Below are 6,976 nucleotides of genomic sequence, written 5' to 3'. Positions count from 1 at the left end.
TACACCTGCAATTGATAAAATTATTGATAATCTCATAAATTGTTCGTTGAATTGCACTTTCTATGAATTTGTATTAATTTTATAATCATTTTTAAGTATTTCTAGTGCTTTCTAAACAATCAAATCTCAAAGATTGACAAAATGCATTCGATTGTGCTCATAACTGTAGTTCTTCTTTTAGATACATTTAATATAACTGTACTGTAAACATATGAAAATTGAAAGTGCCTGTAATTGAAGTTCTTTGTGTACAAATATATTATATTGTAACTATTGTGCATGTACACATTTGAAAGTTTAAAGTGACCGTTGTTGTAGTCAATGTTCCAAACACATTACAAAGAACTCTGCACAGATGTATGTGTGTGGATGTGATCATACGTAGGTGCAACAATGCTTGAGTGACTGTGGTTGAGCTTGTGTATAAAACACTAGCTTTCCATTCTGATGTGTTATACAATATATTTCTAAGGAATTACCACATGTACATATGTTAAATGTTAGACTTTAAATTTATTTTATTCATATTGCAGTTCAGGTGTCCCTGGTTTCGAAAAATTATTTGCCTGTAAATATGATTGGGTGTGGAATTAATATAAACTGTAAGCTTGTTTTCCCATCCACCTAAAATTTTAAGTTTGATTTTTGAATAAAATACTGTCACACAAAAGAATGACAAATACAACTTTACTCGAGTCCTAGAACATGTAGTTCGTACTTTTTTATTATTAATGAGGTGGATACATAATCTACCAGTATGCCCGTTTTCGCTTGTAATCGAGTATGTAGATATGATTCTAATAATCGAAAGCGAAACCTTTGTAAGTGCATGATTCCAATAATCGAAAGTGAAACCTTAGTAAGTGTATGATTCTAAGTAGATTGTGGAAATTTTCAAAAATCAGTGTTTCATGATAGCAGTCATTCATTGGTTAATTTATTTCAGAACCAGAGACAGTCCACGTGATCATAACATACTGCTATATAAACTGAGCAGGCCGTACCAATGAGTTAATTTTCAGTTTCTTGGCTGGCTATATAGCCGTTTCCGGAGTATTTACAACTGCTCCGTGCGTTTCAGGTAGGTGAAAGTTCTTTCAAATCAAACGTTTGTGCTGTGTGCGCTAACTACTGTTATGATTCAATATTTACGACGTCTTTTTCTAGGTACAACAACATCTTGAAAAATGTATAGTCATCCAAATTTCAAACCCCATATAAAACACCCAATTAAATTCAGATATGTATTTTCAATTTGTATATTTTTTATCAGCTTATTGAAAGTTTGAGTGACTAAACAATGCTTTAACAAACATGGTACATGTACAAAATATGATATATTCAGGAATTTGGTAAAATGTGGTCAAGACAAATCCTTCTGTTGCGTCATCGTAAGTACACTTTAAGGTTAAACGTTGATTTACAGATCATTTCAAGAAATGTTTATATATGAATATGAGTAGGATCGTACATAAACAAGCTGCATTATGATGTTGCTATTGCATATACTCGATGATAATCATGAGGATAATCTTTCCCTACACAAACAGTCGTTGTGATAGACTGTTCACATTCCAAACGTTGTTACTGATCAATTGTTTGTCACCTCCAGTGTCTTAATACGTCATTCTCCCGTTCATTCGTTTCCTCCTGGTATATCCGTTTCCACTATACTGTTTGCATCGGAGAGACCAACCACATGCCTTATTTTACACAGAAACCATTTACAATGTGTATATTAATTCAAAAATCCTTGAATAAGAATCTTATTCGAAGACGTCGTAAGATAATAAATCAATTGATGTATTACTATGTTGGTAACACTGCTTTTTTAAATGACACTTTGTGATCGCACGCAAATTTTCATGTATACATGCATACCCACACACATCATAAACACATATTTCTATCATACATACATCATATTTACTTGCGCACATGCGTGTACATTCATGCACTCCTACACATATCACGCTTATACATGCATGCATACATATATACATACATACATCTTTACATACAAACATAGTTTAAACTACTCAGAATCCAGAATTATTTGAAATAACATGCATATGTTCATAACAATATCATCATAACATTGTATTAATGTTGTTTAAATCACTTTGACTTAAGGATGTAATCCTGAACATCGAGGACGATTATTTTCTTTTCTTCTAAAGATAACGATTCATCGCCACATGATAACAATTTGACAGTTATATGATACGGAAGAGTTTCAATGTGTAAAGTTGTCTGATGGCAGTGTATAAGGTATATTCTATGAGAGATGTTTTCGATGTAACCACATGCACATAGTGGGGATCTAACAATGGTTTTCCTATACCAATTTTCATTAAGATAGCTGCTTGACATGCGTAGTCTAGCATGATATATTTGTCCTTATCGTGAGTCATGTGAGTAGTGTTTTGATGGATGATTTTTGTTGTTGCGTTTAATATGTGATTTAAATTGATAAATGGAAGGGTTTCTCCTGACATTAACTGGAATGGAGTTCCAGCTATTGATAACAGATGGCAAGAAAGATCTTTTATACACATCAGAATGGCAATGAATGGGTGTGATAGGTGTAACATCAGAATGTCTGATATTATGGTTATGTATTCCAGTAACTGATTGTAGTACAAGACGGTTGAGACATTGAGGGATATTTTGGAGGAACATTTTGTGGAAAACAATTAGTTTGTGTTGATGTTTACGTTCAATTAATTTGTTCCAGCCTGCTTCTATATACAGTTTATCTATGCTAGTCAGTTTGGTTGACCCATATACAATCCGAGCTGCCTCAGTATTAATTGGCTCCAGTTTAGCACTATTTTCATCGGTAATATTATCCCGCACTACGTCAACATATTCAATAATAGGTCTGCTAAATGAAAAGTAAATAGTTTGTAATGTGTTTCGGTAAAGTTTGAATTTAAGAGAACGTCGAATATTGATTCTGGCTGAGGCTTTATTAAAAATGTAATTTACATGTTTGACCCAACTCCCGTCATTCGAAAAAATACTCGGTGCTTGTGTACTTCAATATTTGTTATTTCTTCATTATTCATGTACAATGGTTACTTATTAACATACTTTCTGTTGGATTTTTCAGGATCAAAGCTGATCTACCACGATTTAGACCACTTTGTTTGTGTTTAATGATCTGCCTGAAAAGCGATTCCTGTAGTAGTTGGATTAATCACTAAAGGACTTTCAACCATATAACCAGGTAAGGGGGAAAAGAAAGTAACAACTTATTACAAGTCATCTTGCTTATGAAGAAAATAAAATTCTGGTAGATATCTAAGTTCTGATCTTCAAAGCATACGAAATAAATCACGTGAAACGGAGTATAATATATTGTAATTGTAGTGTTTAATTTCAATTTAAAGATACAAACAGATATAAACATAACAATCTGAAATGTCAATTTTCTATTTCATTCATAGATAGCTTAAATATAAGAACAATAACCCTTCAATATAGCAAGATTTTTTTTGATTTTTTACATACTGACCTATTGAGGTTTTAAAATAAACTTTTAGAATAAAAACATGAAAGTTGTTATTTTTTCTCTCGACGATTTTCCTAGATCGATTAGAACATCACAGTGTAAAAGTTACCTTAGGAATGTATCTGGTTATCATCATATACGCCACATAATTACTGCTTGGAAGATAAATGCAGGTGGATTTTGCTCAAATTAGAATTAATTTTGTGAAAACCGTTGATTAATCAGAGTATACACTAAATTTCCAAGATACAAAATTATCTAGGCCACCTTGATTTTTGCTCTATTTTTTGCATTCCTACATTTTGTTTGTACATTTTCACATAGTCATTGATAGCGTCATCAGTTTGTATATGATGGCACACTTCAATTTGTTCACTATAACAACAATTTAATTTGGGAGAAAAATAATCATTCTTTAATGCATTATACAAAAAGAGAAACGTAAACACTCTTTATAAGAGTGTTGAATGGCTTTTTATTCCAGGGGAATTTTACCCCCAATACTTTATTAATTGAAATAGTATTAATTTACTATGTCAGAAGCTTCTATAAATGTATCATCATCTCCAGGAATACTTGGAGTCAAGTCGCTTCTCTGCAGCTCAGTAGAGTCAAGCTTCTTCTCTAGGTCTATTCGATTTCAAGTCTTAGAGTCAAGTCGCTTCTCTGCAGTTCAGTAGAGTAAGGCTTCTTCTCTAGGTAAGAGTATTTTTTTCTCATCTTCTCCATAAATACTTAAGAGGCAAGTTGCTTCTCTGGAGTTCGGCAGAGTCAAGCCTCTTCACTAGGTGTCTTTTTGGAGTCTTACTGTTAAAGTTCAAGTTTAAGATGTATTAAGGGTATGTTAAGCAAGTAGAGTGAGTAGCCCCTGATATGCCTTGAAGTTGAGCGCCAGCCAACACCTCGTGCTAATGTAAAACATTTATCTTACTTTGTGATTCATCTGCCTTCACTACACAGCAGTGAAACACTATAAATCATACACGCACAGGTTTCGGATAAAATATTTGTCAAAATGTTGATCCTCATGTCGCTACAGAATGATGCATAAAATATAACAAAAGGCATGCAGTCATTATCATTTTCGCCAAAATCGAATCATGATAACAATCTACTTTCGGACTTTTGGTTTTTGTATTATCAATATACTGTTCTTTCTGCATGCGAGTTAAACTCATCCATATAAGATCAGGAAAAAGTTAGTATTTTGAAGAAAAAAAATAAAAAATAAAAATATCGTCAGAATGTATTGGTTGTTGATATTTCGTGATCTTTACTTTTGACAAAGTTATTTTCATGATGTCATATGTCAATTATACCATCCATACCGATAAATTTGAAGGTGGTCCCTGCAACAAACTGAATGTAGACACACAATATATAAACGCAATCGTTTGCAGACAGAGAGTCGGAGGCGCCCTGTTAGGGCTAACCAGCATGCATGCACAAATACATGTTTACTGTATACAAGTCTCTCAGCTTTATACGTGGACCCTGGTGTCACGTGACTAGAATACCTGCGATCCTGAATGCTGCCACTTTGACAGGTTTAGCTATATATACAAGGATATAGTTATGATCAGTTTGTCCTTTGGTGACCTTTATATTGACATTTGACTTATGATTGTTATGTTATCCTGATTGGTATTGGTGATCACTTTGAATTATGACCACTTCTGACCTACATATATCGACATGCTATCATTCAATTTGTTTTGTAAATCAAACATTTGTAACATTTATCAAAATTGTTGGTCTCATTGACCTATGACTTCATCTTAACAAGTTTTGCCCTAGTGGGTGCGCGGCATTAGCTTTTTTTATCAAGTGTGGATGTCTGCCATTAATATTTTGTTAGAGTTATGCTATTTTGATCGATATTATTTATTTTTACATCTGTATGATATTCTTTGCGACACAATTCATCATCATCATCATCATCATCAAAAAATATATCATGACAATATGCTAAAATTACCTGTTTTCGCCGTCCAGAATCTAATTCACTGTACAGCGGATGATAAAAAGACGACATATTTCTACAATAATTCTTTTGAGTGTAAATATATAATCCGTAATTACAAATTGTTATTATGACAGATTACTTAGGTTTATAGCACCAGATACCTAACTATTTATCACTTCCCCTTCGACTTCGACTGGCTAACACCGTAGGCTATAGACAACAATTATCAATCTATATTTAGTTGAGTATCGTTAACAAACAGCCCCCCCCCCCCCCCCCCCCCCCTTGCTTTATGAACGAAACTAAAGTATTAACATTTATCATTGAAATATATCACGTGCATTATGTATGATGAATGTATTATTACAAGAATGTAATTGTATTCTGATAACGGGATAAACGTTAACTTACGGAAGAAAACGGAATTTCCATAGTTTGACATGGTATGGTATCTCTTTTGTCGTGAACTCGTCACAGACTAAAACACATTGATCATTTGTCCCATTCACAGAACACAGAGCTGCGCACGCTAGATACTAAATATAATATCCGGTGGTATTTTCCACATGCAGGCGTTTATTCAACATAGAAGACTGCTGAATAGAACCTATTCTCAGCTAGAACGCCCAACTGTCAACTTTGGTCCCGACTTCTACAGTTTGGACCAACATTGAATATTATATATAGATATACATATATATGCAACTTGATGAAGAAGATATTTAACGCGTTATTAATTGTATTGCGCGAGTAACATAAGGTTAGATTAACAGACCGCAAACTCCGTATTCTGACTCAATGATATCAGTGTCCCAGAATCGATAACATCCGGACTTTAGGAACCTTGGTATGCAGATTATTAATTTGGTTATAAAAATACAAAATCGCTTGTGAATATCTAGTCCAAAACTTTTGATGGATCGCCCCAGTTATTTTGAACTGGTGAATATCCTCAGAGACTATAATGAATGGGCAAACATTAGTTTCATTTCAGTAATAATTACCATAACTTTAGTATGCATATACAATACCTACACCCATCTTTGTAGCCCAAAAACAAAAGTTTAAATATCCCTACCTCCCTACCGTGACGTAACCAATATCTCGATGACGGAGCCACGGAGTGATCTCCTTTCCTCTTCCTTTTATGGCGCCTGCTGCCTGCTGACGCCCGGAGCTTGCTCGATTTCAAAACTTTGTTTTGTCGGTTTGGTGTGAGTGTTAACTCAATTTTTTGCGCAGTTTGTGTGCCTTATACCCATCTGCCCTTGTTAATATAATAAATTATTTTTGTGCCTTTTACGGCCGGTTATTTTACTCCACGTGTGCCGGTGGTGTGCCACGGTCCGCCATTATCGTGGGTTAATTTCCGACCCCTGTTTATTTCGGTGACGGTTGTTTGTTTTGTTATTTTAACCGTTTTCTGATTTATATTACGGGTGAAATTCTTTCTACGTTCCGTACTTTGTACTATCGTATCTTATTATTTTTTT

At 34.0% G+C, this 6,976-nt stretch overlaps 1 long non-coding RNA gene across 1 annotated transcript in view; it reads left to right on the top strand.

Annotated features, from left to right (window-relative positions):
- Positions 1-947: 947 nt before the first annotated feature.
- The window catches only part of LOC110466347, a 21,542-nt gene continuing 15,513 nt past the window's right edge, over positions 948-6,976 (top strand). The window contains exons 1-2 of the long non-coding RNA XR_002464729.1: positions 948-1,081; positions 3,116-3,232. This is a non-coding gene — a long non-coding RNA (uncharacterized LOC110466347). The remainder of the gene's footprint in view (positions 1,082-3,115; positions 3,233-6,976) is intronic.

This window comes from Mizuhopecten yessoensis, unplaced genomic scaffold (assembly GCF_002113885.1).
Source record: "Mizuhopecten yessoensis strain PY_sf001 unplaced genomic scaffold, ASM211388v2 scaffold1649, whole genome shotgun sequence".
NCBI lineage: Eukaryota > Metazoa > Mollusca > Bivalvia > Pectinida > Pectinidae > Mizuhopecten > Mizuhopecten yessoensis.
This window is presented reverse-complemented; position numbering and strand designations above follow the sequence as displayed.